This window comes from Apium graveolens, chromosome 1 (genome assembly GCF_009905375.1).
Source record: "Apium graveolens cultivar Ventura chromosome 1, ASM990537v1, whole genome shotgun sequence".
Lineage (NCBI taxonomy): Eukaryota > Viridiplantae > Streptophyta > Magnoliopsida > Apiales > Apiaceae > Apium > Apium graveolens.
The window spans coordinates 167669176-167689774 of record NC_133647.1 but is presented as its reverse complement, the minus strand read 5'-3'; positions in this window follow the sequence as shown (position 1 = coordinate 167689774).

Below are 20599 nucleotides of genomic sequence, written 5' to 3'. Positions count from 1 at the left end.
TTTTAGAATAATTATCGAGCCTTGGAAATAATTTAGAATAATATTTTAAAGCTCGAAACTATTTTTCAGAATTTTTAAATCATTTTTAAATAATTAAATCTAATTAAATAATTAATTAAAATCAATTAATAATTAATTAATCAATTAATCAATTAATTTTCGAATTAATTGACCAATTAATCAATTAGAAATTAACTGAAATTAATTAACTAATTAATTTAGATTTATTTGTGAATTAAAAATAATTTTCAGAATTAAATAATAATTTTTACAATTTTCAGAAATTAAAAACGAATTCTTATAATAAAAATAAATAGAAAATATGATTTTTAAACATTTTTAAAACAGAAATCCAATTTTTGCAAAGTCTGGAAACTACAGGGACCAAACTGCATCGTTTTCAAAACTATAGGTACTAAACTGTAATTTTCCAGGGGGTCGCCGGAAAACAGTCGGGGATGGCCGGAGAACACGTTCCCGGCGTCCTCACCCCACCAACACCTCCATATCACATCTACAGGTTACCAGGAACACAACCATGCAATCAAAACAACCTAACAATCCCTGAGTTGGCCGGAATTTGGCCGTGAAATTTTCCAGTTTCCGGTGAACATCGGAAAACTTCAAAACACAACTCCCTTCTCTACAGACCTCGTTGGTTCATGAAACTTATACGACTAGATTGCAAATTTCACAGAGAACACAACCCACTATAACATAACATCAATCTATCACAGAATAAGAAACCCCCAAATTTCAATTAAGAACATTCATACGGGTTATAAACCCTAATTTAAAATTCGAAAATCAAACTCAAATTTGAACATGTTATTGAACTCCAAATCAGACGTATGACATATGAAAATCATCAGGAAAACAAGCTCTACAACATGCAATCATCAAATTATACAAACAATCATCCGAACAAAAATTCATATTTTTAATAAAATAAATTCGAAAATAAATAAATTTTTAGAAAAATAACCTTGATTTCTGCAGGTGTATGGATTACAGAATCTGGTAGAGCTCTTCAAGACCTTCATATTGGTTACTCGAGCTTTCCAAACCGAATTCAATAACACCTCCAAATGCTTGTTTGATTCTTAGAACAGTTTTAGGAAATTAGGGTTTTTCTCTGAAAATTATATAATTATCTGTCTGCAATTGATTTTGATACGAAATAAAATACAGTAAAAGGCTATTTATAATTACGGAAAATTAGTATCCCGTTGGATCATTCCGGATATAAAACGGTACGTTTATTTGTAAAAACTGATCCAAACGGTATCGGTTTTCGGGATAATTATCCAAATCAGTACAATTTGTACTGCGGTCTTGGTCTCAACGTCTGGTTACACGTATTACGAAGTGATAATTGTGATAGTTTAATAAAAAGCTCCTGTTTATCGAAAATACGAGTTTTATTGATTTACCGAAATGAATATTGTATCGAAAATGTTGCGCCGGGACCCGCGCAGGACAAACCGTACGCCGAATCGAAAAAGTCGAAACATGGAAAATGCTCGGAATATTACAATTAGGTTAGGAAGGAGTTCTCGAAAGAGTTTCGGGTTCAAAAAACGTAACAACGGTTGACGTCGGTTGGTTTCCGTTTTTATAAAATAGATTTTAATTACCCGGGAAAAGATTTTAGAAATTTCATATGATTCTTATAAATCCATAAACCAACATAAAAATAATTAGGAAGATATGACAATTATCTATATTTTATTTTGGACATATAAAAATTAAAATACTCAATTAATATTATTCTTGAATATTCAAGTACAGATAACACTTAACAATTAGCTCACAGAATAGATACTGAACACACATAATAATTATATAATAGCAAAAATAATTACACGATATATCCCGGATATTACATCCTTCCCCCCTTAAAAGGATTTTGTCCTCAGAATCTCTAAGAAAACAAATGAGGGTACTTTTCTCTCATATCACTTTCTAACTCCCAGGTTGACTCTTCAACCTTTGGGTTTCTCCATAATACTCTTACTAACTTTACCACTTTATTTCTCAATACTTTCTCTCTCTCTTCTAGAACTTCTACCGGGCTCTCTATATATGACAAATCTGTTTGAAGCTCTATTGGCTCATATTCTATTACATGCCTGGAGTCTGGATTATATTTCTTAAGCATTGATATGTGAAAATATTGTGAATGTGTTCCATGTGCGGAGGTAACGCCAACTCGTAAGCTACTTTTCCAATACGCTTTAGGATTTCAAAAGGTCCGACATATCTTGGGTTTAGCTTCCCTTTCTTCCCAAACCTCGTTAGTCCTTTCCACGGTGATACTTTCAATAATACCAAGCTTCCTTCTTTAAATTCCATGTCTTTTCTTGACTGGTCTGCATATTTCCTTTGACGATCTTGTGCGGCTATTAATCTTTTCTGGATAATTTCAACAACTTCCTTTGTCTGCTATACCAATTCGGGTCCGAGTATTTTGCGTTCTCCTACTTCGTCCCAATATACTGGAGATCTACATTTGCGTTCATAAGGTGGCATCCCAATGCTGGCGTGATAACTGTTGTTATAAGCAAACTCTACCAGGGGTAAATGCTCGTCCCAACTTCCTTTAAAATCAATAGCACAAACACGTAGCATGTCCTCGATTGTCTGGATCGTTCTTTCACTTTGGCCATCCGTTTGGGGGTGATAGGCCGTACTCATATTCAATCTTGTTCCCAAACATTCTTGAAAACTCTTCCAGAATCTTGAATTAAACCTTGGATCTCTATCAGATACGATAGACACTGGGACTCCATGACGAACTACGATCTCTTTCAAGTACATATGAACTAACTTGTCGAGCGAAAATCTTTCATTTATAGGCAGAAAATGAGCTGACTTGGTAAGTCTATCTACTATAACCCAAATGGTATCATGATTAGTCCTTGTCCTTGGTAATCCAACTATGAAATCCATGGTAATATGTTCCCACTTCCACTCTGGAATCTCCAATGGCTGTAGCAATCCGCTTGGTCTCTGATGCTCTGCTTTAACTCTCTGACATGTATAGCATTTACTAACCCATTCCGCAATTTCCCTCTTCATATCTGGCCACCAATAATTCTTCTTTAAATCTCTGTACATTTTGGTACTCCCTGGATGGATGGAATATCTTGAACTATGTGCCTCTTGTAAAATTTCATTTTTCAGCTCCGTTACTGGTGGAATCCAAATTCTTGAAGAAAACCTAAGAATACCTTGATCATCTTGTTGCGTGCATAATTCCTCACCTACCAAATTGTTTATATCTTGATCCATTACCTCTTTCTGGCATTTCGTTATTTTCTCCAATAACTCCGGTTGGAAAATCATACTGTACACTTTTGCTTCCTCAGGCTTGTAAATTCTAATCTCCAATTCCAATTTTTGAAATTCTTTATATATCTCTTCAGGTACGGATAACATATTTAACCTTTCCTTCCGACTTAACGCATCTACTACGACGTTCGCCTTACCGGGATGATAATTAATCGAGCAATCATAATCCTTGATCAATTCTAACCATCTCCTTTGTCTCATATTAAGTTCCTTCTGGGTAAATATATATTTCAAACTTTTGTGATCTGTGAAAATCTCACACTTTTCTCCATACAAATAATGTCTCCAAATCTTTAAAGCGAAAACTATAGCTGCTAACTCCAAATCATGAGTAGGGTACTTCTGTTCGTGTGGTTTCAATTGCCTTGACGCATACGCAATCACCTTGTCGTGCTGCATAAGAACACATCCTAATCCTTTGTAAGAAGCATCGCTATAAATTACGAAATTCCCTTGATCATCTGGAAGTGACAAAACAGGTGTCGTGATTAATCTCCGCTTCAATTCCTGAAAACTTTCTTCGCACTTGTCATTCCATATAAACTTTTAATTCTTTCGTGCAAGCTTTGTCAATGGTGTTGCAATTCTTGAGAAATTCTGAACGAATCGTCGATAATATCCTGCCAATCCCAAGAAACTTCTTACCTCAGTGGGTGTTCTCGGTCTTTCCCAATTCGTAATTGCCTCGATCTTTGCCGGGTCCACTTTGATCCCTTCATTACTGACTATATGTCCTAAGAACTGAACTTCCTGTAGCCGAAACTCACACTTCGACAATTTAGCATATAACTTCTTTTTCCTTAAAATCTCCAAAGTTGTCCTTAAATGTTCCGCATGATCCTCCTCCGTCTTTGAATAGATTAAAATATCGTCTATAAATACTATAACGAACTTGTCCAAATATTCCTTGAAAATTCTGTTCATCAGGTCCATAAACGCTGCTGGGGCGTTGGTCAATCCAAAAGACATTACTAGAAATTCATAATGCCCATACCTTGTTCTGAAAGCTGTCTTTGGTATATCTTCTGGTTTGATCTTCAGTTGATGATATCCCGATCTTAAATCGATTTTGGAGAAATACTTGGCTCCCTTCAATTGGTCAAACAAATCATCAATCCTGGGTAACGGATACTTATTCTTGATTGTCAACTTGTTGAGCTCCCTATAGTCGATGCACAGTCTCATGCTTCCATCCTTCTTCTTGACAAATAATACCGGTGCACCCCATGGGGATACGCTGGGTCTGATTACTCCTTTCTCTAACAGCTCTTGTAATTGCTTTGCTAACTCTTTCATCTCAACGGGCGCCATTCTATACGGGGCCTTGGATACTGGTTCGGTTCCAGGTGCTAAGTCGATTGCAAATTCAATTTCTCTATCTGGAGGAAGTCCTGGTAATTCGTCGGGAAACACGTCTGGAAATTCCTTCACAACTGGAATATCTTCAAGTTTTGCTGGCTCCTGACTTCTGTCGATCACATATGCTACGAAATGCTCACATCCTCGTCGTAGTAACTTCTTGGCTTGAATCATCGTTAAGAACTTCTTTACCTGCTTCTGTCCCTTGAACGTTACTATTCTTTCGTCTGGCGTTTTCACCATTACTTTCTTATTTCGACAATCTATCTGAGCATCATGCTTAGATAACCAATCCATCCCTAATATAACGTCAAATTCTCATAACTTAAACGGTATCAAATCTACACAAAACATACTACCAGAAATCTCAATCTCACAATTCCCACAAACTTGGTTAACAGTTACACGTTCTTGATTTGCTAATTCCACAATCATTATTTCATTTAAATACCCAACTGGACAATTTAACTTACTAACAAAATCTTGTGAAACAAACGATCGAGTTGCTCCCGAATCTATTAACACTTTGGCATATAAAGAATTTACATTAAGCGTACCTGCCACGACATCCGTATCCTGGATCGCATCCTTCACCGATATGTCAAAAACTCTAGCCCTCGGAGTCTCATTCACTGTTGGGGTAGATCCCATAATCCTTAATGCATTACTGACTGGGGCTGGTGTCTTGCAATCCCTGGCCATATGTCCTGGCTTCCCACATTTAAAGCATGTAAATCCAATGACTAGAACCTTCACTGCTGGATTCCGGATAGGCTGATCCTTATTTGCTGGCTCTCTTGCTAGCTGATTTCGGCACTCCCTCGAGTAGTGCCCTTTCTGGTTGCATTTAAAACATACCACATTCAACTTGTTACAAACTCCTCCATGCTTCTTTCCACATACTTGACAATCTGGAAAGGTTAATCTCAACTGATTCGGCTGATTCACATTAGCTGGACGATTGCCCTGGCCTCCGTCTCCTGCATTTTGTCTCCTGAAATTAAAATTTCTCCCTGGCTGAAACTTGCCCTTCTTAAAATTTGGAAACTTCCCTATTTGTGACTGACCCTCACTTCCCTCAACTTTCCTTTTCTTACTTTCCTTATCTTTCTGGAACATCTCACTCTCTGTCTCTGCGATCATAGCCTTCTGTACAACCCCGACATAGGTATCCAATTCAAAAATAGCTACCTTCCCTCTGATCCATGGCTTCAAGCCTTGCTGGAATCTCTTAGCTTTCTTTCTATCAGTATCAACATACGACGACACATACCTTGACAATTCCTCAAACTTCCCCTCATAATCTGTTACCGACATGTTCCCTTGCTTTAATTCTAAAAACTTCAGCTCCATTTGATCCTGAACAAACTGAGGAAAATACTTTTCTAAAAACAATTCCTTAAACTTTTCCCAAGTAATAACATCTGTTCTTTCCAATGTTTTCACCATCTCCCACCAATAGGTGGCCTCATTCTTGAGATAGTAACTTGCAAATTCAACCTTCTACTCATCTTTCACTTTTACCAAGGCAAATGCCTTCTCTATTTCCTTTAACCACACATTTGCTTCAATTGGCTCTAAGGAACCCTTGAATTCTGGTGGGTTTACTGCCTGAAAAGTTTTGAAAGTTACCTGGGGATTGGTCTGTCTCTGCTGTTGTTGTGCCAGGTGAACTGTTTGTTGGGCCAAGATTTGAAGAATCTGGGCTATTGCTGGGTCCATGGGTCCTGGGTTCACATTCTGGTTTGTATCATCTTGGTTGTTATTGTTGTTGTTGTTGGTTTCTTCATTCTGGGTGTTGGTGCGGGTATTTCTTCTGGGAGGCATTTTCTGTAAAGAATCAATCAATTTATTTAGCTTTTGAATCAAATCTTTGTATAAAAGAAAAGTTTTGTAAAATAGGAATATCTCTTTTTTAAAACAGTTGTAACTAAGTAAATTGCATGCTTCTTTACAGAATATAAACAGTTATGGAAAACAGGGTATATGGTATCACAGGGTATACTGGTGCAATAAATAAGGTAAAGTAAAACAGGTGCAATAAAGTAAATGACAGTGTTGGAAAGGAAAAAAGGTACTGATATATAGATCAAAAGTTTTAGGTAGTACAAGCATAAAGACGCTTCGAAAGTAAAAGCAAAAAGGGTACAACAACCTACTCACTAGTCAGCATCGCTAGTCTATAAATACAACTCAAAAGTCTACTGATACACACTACATACTACTGTACATACTACATAATCATAACAACACTGCTCAGCATTTCCATATCTGAATCTCTGACTCATGGCAAATCTGGACCTCCTATCTCCTCAAGCTCCTCTGGAACCCACTTAGCCCACTCCACTAGGAAATCAGGGGTGATGTCCTCATGTGTAGCCTCAGCAATCCTCACAGCAGCTGCTCTACGAAACGTCTAGAGCCTCTCCCTAAGTCGCCTCTCACCACTCCCCATCTCTCTGGTACGCATGATATGCAATAACTCCTGGATCTGACCCTGTAGGAATTGCAGCTCCATAAGGCAAGCCTCAAACTGATGATATGGGATGGGATAGGAAGAGAACTGGAAAGGTACTCCTGTGACTAAATGACTAGTAAAGCCTGAATCAGCATGTGGGGGTCCTCTAACAGGTGGCCTCATGCCTGGAGGTGGAATGGCCTGCAATGGTACGGGCTGCAACACCGGTGGAGGTAGAATAGCCAATACTGGTGGAATAACAGGACGTGGATCCGATGCTGGTGCTCTAACTGAAGGCTCTGAGTGATAAGCTGATACGGGAATAAAAGAGTCGGCCATCTCTGCTATCTGAAATTATATCATAATATAAGAATCTCGTACCACGACGCAAACTATACTAATACCGGTTATACCATAACACTCAACCTCTCGACATTCTATCATCCTATACCTTACTTCTAATCCTATCCCTCTACCCATTCCCGTCAACCTAGGCTTGTGTCAGTGACTTATAACCTGTAGCTCTGATACCAAACCTGTGGCGCCCTCCAAACCCGGGTCAGAAGTTTGGGGTCCACATACACACCTTAATTATAACCTGCTTATAACAATAATAAAGATAATAATAATATATGCAGTGATTCTACTTACCAACCACCACGGACCGCAACAGGTTAAAGTATGCACACAAGCCAAACACACTAATATATTACAAACCGTTCAAATCCCAACTGTTTCAAACTCAAACTGAGTATTAAACATTATTACAAACTTTTACAAACTTAAATTATCCCAAAAGAAGCCTACTAGCTCAGCTTTCTCAACCCGAACCCCTAGATCTCGCGCTGGACTGGGGATCCTCGCTACCAACTGGTTCCTTTTTAACTGGAAAGAATATAAACAACATCGCACAAATGAGCTAACTAGCTCAGCAAGTCACAATGACAAAACTGAGAATAATGATCATCAGGTGAATATGATTATGATATCAAGTGAACATTGGATTATGATTTAGAATTGGATATTATACTTTTAATTTAAAAACCAAGGTTAGGCTGCTGATCAGTCACGCACTAACCCCGAGCAAGACACACAACATTGCTCTAACTACTGGATCCAAGGCGCACATTGGCCTAACTTGACCATTATATGGTCTGACCACGAATCTGGTCCACAATTTTATAAAAACAATCCAATTCTAACATAATGACAGAATATGCAATAATAAACAATAACTGAAATCATTAACAACAATAAATGTTTAACAATGAAAGGGTTTCAATCCTTGTAAGGATCAAGAATGCAATTTAAAAGCTTGGATGCTGGGTAATGAAAGAATTGGATAACAAAGGAATCAACATTTCAGGGTTTCAAAGATTTAGGCTTTCAAAGCATAGGATACAAGGATTGAATGTACAAGTAATTCAGTTCAGTGTTTGGGATTTTGTTTGCATGTATTTGTGGAGTAGTATCGTATACTTGAGGTCCGTGTTTGGGTATACAACAATCAATAGTCTAGAAAGAATAAGGTTCATGGCTCAAGAACAATAACTGGAATCAGAGTTTAGGTTTCAGTGCTTCAAAGCACTTGCAATATCAGCAAGACTATCACGTATTACAATATTTCGAGAAAGTTCGGAATACTTGCCTGATATTAGCTTACTACACTGCGCTTGCTTCCAATCACAAGCGTCTTACTCCTCAACTATCTGTTTCCCTTTCCTACGTCTTGCCTCTTCTGCTCACATATCATAAGCATCTATCAATAATTTGCTCATGGAATTTTATTCAACACATACTTCTATCTACCCTTCGTTTTACCCAAATCCGATTAACGGATTGAAAGTTATGCAATAATCAAGTAAACACAGAATATATAGACCGATAGTCAATTAACAAGTCACATATAGCATATAATACATCACGTAATCAATGATATATCATTTATAAAGAAGTCTCGGGTCATAAATAGGCTTTCTGGTATTTAAAATGATTTTTAAAATATTTTTCGGAATTAAAACGGGTCGTTGGATCAATTTCAAGTTAATAAACAGGGTTCGGTTGGCCAATTCTGGCTCCGAAATAATTTTAGAATAATTATCGAGCCTTGGAAATAATTTAGAATAATATTTTAAAGTTCGAAACTATTTTTCAGAATTTTTAAATTATTTTTAAATAATTAAATCTAATTAAATAATTAATTAAAATCAATTAATAATTAATTAAATTAATTAATCAATTAATTTTCGAATTAATTAACCAATTAATCAATTAGAAATTAACTGAAATTAATTAACTAATTAATTTAGATTTATTTGTGAATTAAAAATAATTTTCAGAATTAAAATAATAATTTTTAGAATTTTCAGAAATTAAAAACAAATTTTTATAATAAAAATAAATAGAAAATATGATTTTTAAACATTTTTAAAACAGAAATCCAATTTTTGCAAAGTCTGGAAACTACAGGGACCAAACTGCATCGTTTTCAAAACTATAGGTAATAAACTGTAATTTTCCAGGGGTTCGCCGGAAAACAGTCGCGGATGGCCGGAGAACACGTTCCTGGCGTCCTCACCCCACCAACACCTCCAGATCACATCTACAGGTTACCAGAAACACAACCATGCAATCAAAACAACCTAACAATCCCTGAGTTGGCCGGAATTTGGCCGTGAAATTTTCCAGTTTCCGGCGAACATCGGAAAACTTCAAAACACAACTCCCTTCTCTACAGACCTCGTTGGTTCATGAAACTTATACGACTAGATTGCAAATTTCACAGAGAACACAACCCACTATAACACAACATCAATCTATCACAGAATAAGAAACCCCCAAATTTCAATTAAGAACATTCATACGGGTTATAAACCCTAATTTTAAAATTCGAAAATCAAACTCAAATTTGAACATGTTATTGAACTCCAAATCAGACGTATGACATATGAAAATCATCAGGAAAACAAGCTCTACAACATGCAATCATCAAATCATACAAACAATCATCCGAACAAAAATTCATATTTTTAATAAAATAAATTCGAAAATAAATAAATTTTTAGAAAAATAACCTTGATTTCTGCAGGTGTATGGATTACAGAATCTGGTAGAGCTCTTCAAGACCTTCAGATTGGTTACTCGAGCTTTCCAAACCGAATTCAATAACACCTCCAAATGCTTGTTTGATTCTTAGAACAGTTTTAGGAAATTAGGGTTTTTCTCTAAAAATTATATAATTATCTGTCTGCAATTGATTTTGATACGAAATAAAATACGGTAAAAGGCTATTTATAAATACGGAAAATTAGTATCCCGTTGGATCATTCCGGATATAAAACGGTACGTTTATTTGTAAAAACTGATCCAAACGGTATCGGTTTTCGGGATAATTATCCAAATCAGTACAATTTGTACTGCGGTCTTGGTCTCAGCGCATGGTTACACGTATTACGAAGTGATAATTGTGATAGTTTAATAAAAAGCTCCCGTTTATCGAAAATACGAGTTTTATTGATTTACCGAAACGAATATTGTATCGAAAATGTTGCGCCGAGACCCGCGCAGGACAAACCGTACGCCGGATCGAAAAAGTCGAAACATGGAAAATGCTCAGAATATTACAATTAGGTTAGGAAGGAGTTCTCGAAAGAGTTTCGGTTTCCAAAAACGTAACAAAGGTTGACGTCGGTTGGTTCCCGTTTTTATAAAATAGATTTTAATTACCCGGAAAAAGATTTTAGAAATTTCATATGATTCTTATAAATCCATAAACCAACATAAAAATAATTAGGAAGATATGACAATTATCTATATTTTATTTTGGACATATAAAAATTAAAATACTCAATTAATATTCATTTTATGTGTCCTGTTTGACTAATTTATAGCCAACTTTATCATATTTTGACTGCAAATTACACTTAATTTATTATTAAATAAATTTAAAAACTTACATCATTAGAAAATATATCTAATTCTTTTAAATTGTATTTTTTAATTTTTAAAATGATGCATAAATTTTTCTTAATTATCAGTCAAAAACTAGTCAATTCGACTAAATAAAAGTCAAAAAAGGATGTATCTATACTATACTATAATATAATAACTGAAATATGGTATAAATTTAATATGCTTTTTTTGTTAATTTGGTTATCCTCGTCTATGACCGTCGAATCTCTTTAATCAATTGATCAGGACCGTTAGATCCAAATACCAAAAGAATATACATTACCCAAGTTTCTAGGTTCAAATGACGCCATCAACAAATAATTATATTATTATTTTACACTACTCAAATTCCGAGGTGTGAACTGTAATATCCGGGATATATCGTGTAATTATTTTTGCTATTATATAATTATTATGTGTGTTCAGTATCTATTCTATGAGCTAATTGTTAAGTGTTATCTGTACTTGAATATTCAAGAATAATACTCAATTAATTAAATTAAGTGTAATTTGCAGTCAAAATATGATAAAGTTGGCTATAAATTAGTCAAACAGGACACATAAAATGAGATGGGGGGAGTATTTTAATTAAATCATACTATTATTTTACTAATCATGTTACAAAAAGATAATTATTTATTCAGAATCTTTAATATTATATTTTTAATGCATGTAGAATATTATAACATATTTTATTCTAAAAACATGTTTAGTTTGCGGAACAGTTCAGCTTGAAGAACATAAAAATTATACTTATTAAAGTTATCAGTTTAAAACTCGTGCAATGCACAGATCACACATCTTTTTTAATATAATATTTTTAAAAAAAATATTATTTTTAGTAAAATTCTTAAATTTTTTCATTTTAAATTTTAAATAATATGACATTATGATAATTATATTAATACATGTATATGTTCATAATTTTTTAAAACATTTAAACCTATCTAAATTTGTAATATATAAAAGATGATGTCAAAGAATTATGCCTCAGAAGAATGTCAAAGATTACTGGAGGTAATAATATCATCAACAGCAGGCAAGAGCAGAATATCAAAGGATGGAAGATTTCTGAATATAAAAGCTGGCTCTTTGTCAAGTTACAGGATATGGATGTTAGCTAGATATCATAAGCCAGATTTGCAGAAACTAATAGAGGCTCTAGCTGACACCCCCATCCTAGAAGAATTGGAAATACTTGTGCAAATTAAGAACATAATTGAGAAAGAATCAGACAGCTCAGTCTTTACTTAATTATTGTAAACTGTCCAATGTACAAGTGTCGTATCAGCTTTTGTATCATTTTATTTTCATTCTTTAACTTGGGGTTAGTCTTGTTAACAGGCATGAATTTGTGATAAGCAATCTTCTCACAAATTGGGGGAGATTGTTGTGCAAGACATGCCTGTATCATAACAAGACTAAGTCATACTGACAGCCCTAAGGTTAGTTGTATTGTAACCTTAATCTGTAATTCATACTTGTAACACTTAATGTTTGTAAAATATAAATGGAGCAGACTGGAGCATTTTTCTCTGAACAGTGTCAAGTCTAAGAATTCTATCTAGAAGAAGATCAAAAAGATCATGCCTCAGAAGAATTATGAAGAAGCTTGGAGTTGAATAAATCTGTTTGGTGTAAAACATTCTAAGTCAAGATCTTTACAAGTCACAGAATTAGTATTATAGAGAAATCATTCGGGAACTCCAGAATGACTTATCGAGAAGTCATTTAAACTCCAAAGAGTATCGACGGATGAGTAACATCTACCCGACGGATGAGCAATATCTACTCGACGGATGAGGAATGTCTACTCGACGGATAAACCATCACTACTCGACGGATAAACAACATCCACCGGGTATAGAGAACTCAGGAATTGTTTGTCGAGAACTCAGAGATATCGACAAGTATACATTCATTAGAGAACTCTGAGTTACCGATAAACCAAAATTCACTAGAGAACTCAGAGTTGTCGATAAGTCTAGGCAACAATGAAGTTTCAGAGATATCGACAAGCCAACATGCCTATCGAGATGTCGAGTTCTCTATGACTTAATTGGAGATCTCGAAATGAAGAAATTTCTCTAAGTACAGAATTGCAGAACAGTTCAATATCCAAGGTTACAAATCAACAAACAATTCACACAGCTGGATTGACAAGTCTACAAAAAGCAGCTTGAGAGATGTGCAAGATCAACGACAAAGATTAACTGACAGAGGAGAATAAAGTAATCACGGGAAGCTAAAGATATGCTAAGCCAGAAATGGAAGATTTGCTTTTCTATAAATAGAAATGACAAGTGACAGTTTATAAAAGATAATAGCATGTTTATTATCCAGCGTGTAAACCAGCAGTTAACTGAGTTATAAAGTTAACGCTGGTCCTCTAGTTAAGTTAAGGAGAACAATCAGATTAGAAAAAGTGTGTGTTCTCTCTCAAGAAAGAAGCTAAGTTCTAAAACAAGAACTTAGAGATTTTGTAGCAAAACACTGCTTGATTTTTAAAATAAAATTAAGTGAGTTTTGAAGATCTTTGTTTTACATATTTGCTCAACTATTTATGTTTAACATCCATTCTACTAAATCATTAACAACAACCAAATGCTAAAGCCTAAACCGATCAAAAATCAAACATTTAAGCCAAAACACATTCACCCCCCCCCCCTGTGTTGTATTCATACTTAACAAGTGGTATCAGAGCAAAATCTGAAAGTAAACAGATTAGATCTTGGAAAAATGAATACACAGAAAATCAGTAGTATCAAGATTCCTCCCTTTGATAAGGCTAATTACACTTTATGGAAAAAGAAAATGTTGCTGTTTATAAGAATGGCCAATCACCTTTACATTGGTATCCTCAAGAATGGGCCCTTCACTCCTGTAGTTAGAGTTGAGGAAACCACAGATGGGGATATGGTTATTCCAGCTCATTATGCTCCCAAGGATCCTTCTGAGAATACTGAACCTGAAAGAGAGAAAGTTTCCCTAGACAATGCTTTGCAACTGATACTAATTGAGTCACTTGACAATGTAATGTATAATAACATTGTCAACTGTGACACTGCTAAACAGATCTGGAAAAAGATTGAAATACTTTGTGAAGGAACTGAGGAGGTTAGGTCAAATCAAAGAAGGATATTGATTTCTCAGTATGAGGATTTTATGGCTAAACCAAAGGAGGGTATTACTGATGTGTTTGAAAGGTTTAATAAGCTGATAAATGACTTGCAGCTTCATGATAAATTTTATGATGTTGAAGAAGTGAATTTGAAATTCTTGCTCACTCTCCCTGACCATTTGGAACAAAAGATCTCTGCAATCAGAGAAGGAAGGGATTTGAGTAGAATCACACTGGAAGTGCTCTATGGGGTTCTGAAAACTTATGAACTTGAAATGATTCAAAAGAGGTCATTAAGGGCTGGTCAAGGATATGTAATGGATGGCTCAAGTGCACTGATTGTGAATGAAGGCCAGACTTTTAATGATGAGCAAAGATCCCCAACTCCAATCATTCCTACAAGTGAGAAAAGAGTCAATGACACTGAAGAGCAAGTCATACTGGAATTGGATGAAGAATATGAGTTCTACACTCTTGATGAGCTTGATGAGCTAGACAAATCAATGGCTTACTTGGATAGAAAATTCTCTAATATTAGAGTAAAGAAATCAAGATTTTTCAAAAGCAAAAGACAGTTCTTCAACAAAGACAGCAGCTGGAAAGGAAAAGGGAAGTACGCTCCTGATAGCAAAACTGACTACAAAATTGGATCTGTTGATAGATCAAAAATAAGATGCTTTAACTGTGATGAGTTGGGCCATTTTGCTACAGAATGTAGGAAACCTAAGAAAGCAAAGAAAGACAAGGCCTATCTTGAATTGGAAGCAAAGTATGATGCTCTTCTAAAGAAGCAACAAGGGAAAGCTTATATTGCTGAGGGCAAGTGCTGGGATGATTCAGATAATGGTGAAGATGAAGATTTTGGAAACTATGCACTCATGGCCTTGGAGCAAGGAGACTCTTTATCATCTAAATCACAGGTACCAACTCTCACCACAATTGATTTAAATGTGAGTCAATATAAGGAAACTGTTGAAAAGATGAGCACAGAAATGTTCCACATTCATACAAGCATGGTTGCTGCAAATGAGGAAGTTAGCAGATTGAAAAAGATCAATGAAAAACTTAAGAGTGAAAAACAAGAGACTGAATTGTTGCTGGTTGAGCTTGATGCTGCTAAACAAGAAATTGCATACTTAAAGAATAAATTAAAGTGTGCAATTGAAATTGAAGCAGTATTGAGAGAAAGGCTGAAAAAGAATGAAGTGAAGCTCAAATCCTTCAAAAATGCTTCTGAGTTGATTGGACAATATCATGAAAAGAACAAGCCATGTGCAAACATTGCCATTGGTCTTGATTATGAGGATTTGAACAACAAGAGGAAGTCTGTCAGTGACAAAGGGAAATTAACTCAAACTGAAGATGTTCCAATTATTTTGAAGAAAGTTGAATCACCTTTGTTCAAGGCATGTGAGGTGAACTTCAGTGAAGAAGAGTTGATCATCAAACAAGAGATAGCTGATGAGGAAAAGCAAAAGAAAAATGATGAGACAACTCAGTCTTCCATCTCTGTTGAAACACCAAAAGCCAATCAAGAAACTAAGGAGCCTGTGAAGGAGATTAAAGCTAAATAGGTCAAAAAGAAAAAGAAGAATAGAAATGGAAAGATTGGGATAAACAAAAGCAATAATTTTTCTTATGTAGCAGATGCTCCTAGAAAGAAGTGTGAGAATTGTGGATCAATGAATCACCTAACTCATCTTTGTAAAAAGACTGTTAGCAATCCACCTGAAGGAGTCTGCAAGTACAATGAAGCTAAGGCAAATGATCCCTATTCATTCTGTGACAAGTTTGATTGCATTCCCTGCAACATGAAAATGATGAAGAGTTGCCACAAATTGAGAATTGATCTCATAGAATCAAAAGTTGGTTCTATATCTGAAAGAAACACACTTAATCCTCATTGTGTGCAGGGCAAAGGAAAGAAGGTCATATGGATCATTGATAGTGGATGCTCTAGGCATATGACAGGTGATAAGGCCCTGCTATTACAATTTGGGGAGATGGCTGGCCCTTGGGTAACCTTTGGAGACAACAGCAAAGGATTCACAATGGGATATGGCAAGATTATTTCTGGAAATATTATCATTTAAGATGTAGCACTAGTTGTTGGATTAGAAGTAAATTTCCTAAGTGTTAGTCAATTTGCAGACAGAGATTTTCAAGTTGTTTTCAACAAAGAAGATTGTACTTTTATTAGCAAAAAGACTGGTGAAATTGCTCTTAAAGGAGTAAGAAAGGGAAGCTTGTTTGTTGCAGACTTAGACTCAACAAATAAGGATGGAATGTGTTGTTTCTACACCAAGGCATCAGAAGAGCAAAGCAAATTGTGGCATAAAAAACTATCTCACTTGAATTTCAAAGTAATCAACAGCCTAGTCAAGAAGGAACTTGTGAGAGACATGCCCAATCTGGAATTTGCTCAACTGGAAGTTTGTGAAGCTCGTCAGAAAGGAAAAATGAAAAGATCAAGTCACAAGTCAAAATATATGAATTCTATAAGTGCACCTCTGCAACTTATTCACATGGACTTGTTTGGTCCAGTAAATGTCTTGTCCATTTCAAGGAACAAATATGCCCTTGTCATGGTTGATGATTTTTCAAGATACACTTGGGTTGAGTTCATGTACTCTAAAGATGAAACTCCAAACATTATAATTGAGCACATCAAGAAAATTGAGAAGCAAGCTGAAGGAAAGGTTAGTGTGAAAAGATTGAGAAGTGATAATGGAACAGAATTCAGAAACTCAACATTAAGTGAATTCTGCAAAAGCAAAGGCATTGTTCAAGAATTTTCAGCAGCTAGAACACCTCAACAGAATGGAGTAGTTGAGAGGAAAAATAGAACATTGGTTGAAGATGCTAGAACTTTGCTACAAGATGCTCAGTTGCCAACTAGTTTTTGGGAAGAGGCTGTTAATACTGCATGCTACACTCAAAACAGATATCTCATCAACAAAGCTCATGGCAAATCACCCTACTCAATCATGTCTAACAGGAAGCCTACAGTGAAGCATCTACATGTGTTTGGAAGCAAGTGTTATATTCTAAAAGACAACTCTGAATATGTGGGAAAATTTGACTCTAAAGTTTTTGAAGCAATTTTTCTGGGATATTCATTAGAAAGAACAACCTATAAAGTTTATGTGATTGATCAAAAGAAAATTATGGAAAACACATATGTGACTTTTGATGATGACAAGTGTTTAGGCTTGGAATGCCTTGATGTAAATGATGCTGAAGCCCTTGCATTTGGAAATCTAACCATTGACAGTGATTCTGATGTGGAAAATGAAGTTGTGACACAACAAGTGACAAATGAAGAGATCTCTGAACAAAATCATGAAAATGAAAGCTCTCTTCAGACACCTGAATTTGATGGCACAAACTCAGGGGGAGAAGGAGAGAATGGAAATGACAGTCATGGTAATACTGAAGAAAATGATGAAGGCACTAGTCAACAGACACACACCAGAAAGTGGGATAGGAGTCATACAGTAGAAGCTATTATTGGTGATCCCTCAGCTGGTGTGAGAACTAGAAGTGCAACTGCTACTGAATGCCTACATGCATGTTTTCTGTCTCAAGTAGAGCCCAAGAAAACTGAAGAAGCCCTATTGGATCCTGACCGGATATGTTCCATGCAGGAGGAGCTGGATCAGTTTGAGAGAAACAAAGTTTAGAAATTAGTCCCTGCACCAAAAAATAGAAGCATAATTGGAATTAAGTGGGTGTACAGGAACAAAATGGATGAAAATGGAATTGTTACTAGAAACAAAGCAAGGCTGGTTGCTAAAGGCTATTCACAAGAAGAGGGAATTGACTATGATGAGACTTTTGCTCCTGTTACAAGATTAGAAGCAATAAGAATTTTTCTGGCATTTACTACACACTCAAATTTTAAGGTGTATCAAATGGATGTCAAGAGTGCTTTTCTTAATGGTGAACTAGAAGAAGAAGTTTATGTGCAACAGCCACCTGGCTTTGAAGATCCAGAATTCCCTAACTTTGTTTACAAATTACTCAAGGCTCTATATGGACTGAAACAGGCACCTAGAGCCTGGTATGACACTCTGTTAGAATTTCTACTCAAACATGGTTTTACCAGAGGTAATATTGATAAGACTCTCTTCTACAAGAAGCATGATGAAGATATGATCCTAGTTCAAATCTATGTGGATGATATCATCTTTGGATCTACAAATGAAAACCTTTGTCAAAGATTCTCTAGGCTAATGCAGAGTGAGTATGAAATGAGCATGATGGGAGAATTGAGTTACTTCCTTGGCCTTCAAGTTAGTCAAAAAAGTGATGGTATTTTCATCAGTCAAACCAAATATGTGAATGACTTATTGAAGAAATTTGGTATGATGGATAGCTCACCTGCATCTACACCAATGTCTACTGCAACCAAGTTGGATGAAGACAAGAAAGGCAAAAGTGTGAATATTACAAGCTACAGAGGAATGATTGGTTCATTGCTCTATCTGACTGCTAGTAGACCAGACATCATGTTTGCTACTTGTCTATGTGCCAGATTTCAGGCCAATCCAAAGGAATCACATTTGATGGCTGTAAAAAGGATTTTTAGATACTTAAAGGGAACTCCAAACTTGGGATTATGGTATCCTAAGGGAACTAGTTTTGAAGCTGTTGGATACACAAATGTAGATTTTACTGGATGCAGGGTTGATAGGAAAAGTACTAGTGGAAGCTGTCAATTTCTTGGTCAAAGACTTGTATCCTGGTATAGTAAGAAACAACAATCTGTGTCAACTTCCACAGCTGAGGCTGAATATATAGCTGCTGGAAGTTGTTGTGCTCAAGTGCTTTGGATTAGAAATCAGCTAATGGACTATGGTCTAGTGTTACACAAAATTCCTATTATGTATGACAATACTAGTGCCATATATATAGTAGCTAATCCAGTTAATCATTCTAGAACAAAGCACATTGATGTTAGGTACCATTTTATCAGGGAACATGCTGCAAATGGTACCATTGAGCTCATTTTTGTTCCAACAGAAAAACAATTAGCTGACATTTTTACTAAACCTTTGGATGAAGCAACCTTCACTAGACTTGTGAGTGAAATTGGAATGCTCAATTTTTCATCCTAAGGCAAGAACTCAGCTAATGTTTTGCAGCAGATTAATTTCTAATAAATCAACCTAGTTTGATTTAATTGGAAATTAACTGAAATATGAATTATAAATATTTCAGAATCTCTGTATATTTATTTTTCTTTAAAAACTCAAAAAAAAATTAACTTAGAATATTTCAAATTCTAAGTAAACTGCTTATATGTTAATTTACATCTTTAATGTGTAAAATTAACACAAGGCAGAAAAACAACACTCAAAAGTATAGAGAACTGAGTTCTCGATAAGTCAAAATGACTTATCGACAAGTCATTTTAGAGTTCTAGAGTGAGTCCTCGATAAATCTATTTACAGACTTCTCGAATGACTTCTCGATAAGCTCTATTATGACTTATCGATAAGACCATGTAGAGTTCTCTAATAATGTTAATTCACAGAGTTCTCGACAAGGATATTTTGAGATTTATCAATAACTCAGAACTAAAATAATTTAATTCAATGAATTATTTTAGACAAATACTTTTGGAAAATTTATTCTGATTTCAATTTGATTCAATTCAAATAAATTAGAATTATTTTAGTCCATTTTCAGACAAATTGGGTATTTATCAGAGTTCTCGATAAGTCAGCTTTGACTTCTCGATAATTTAATTTTTCTATAAATACCCAGATTTCTCCATTAATATTAACTTGGAATTTCTCAAAACTCTAAGTAAACTGAATATTTATTACGTCATATCTTCAGTATGTGAACTTAATAAATAACAGATCAAAAGAAGCAAAAAGTATGAAAAATTGAACAAATTTAATTCATAAATTCTGTTCATAAAAATACTTTTGACATACTTAGTCTCTAATTTTCTCTGACTTATTGACACATTTACATGCTTATATGATTTCTTGCTTACGTGGAAATATGTTAGTCTAATGTTAGCAGACTAGTACATTATTTGTGTTGTTTTGCGTATGCTGATAGTGATAATCATATCTGATTGCTTGCTGATAGGGAAAGTTACTTTTTGTGTAGGGAGTACACGCTTATTTGCATGGGGAATAGTTATTTTTAAAATAAACTAATATTCTTGAGTACTTGCATGGGGAATAGTCATTAGTCATTTCTAGTTGTCTAGTAGGCTTATGTGATTATTACTCCTATTATCCGGGCAACTCAAGAGTCTCTTGATTTCTATCTTTACTCCCTCTATAAATTAAAATGCTTCACTCTTTATCACTCATCACTCTTCTACTCTCAAC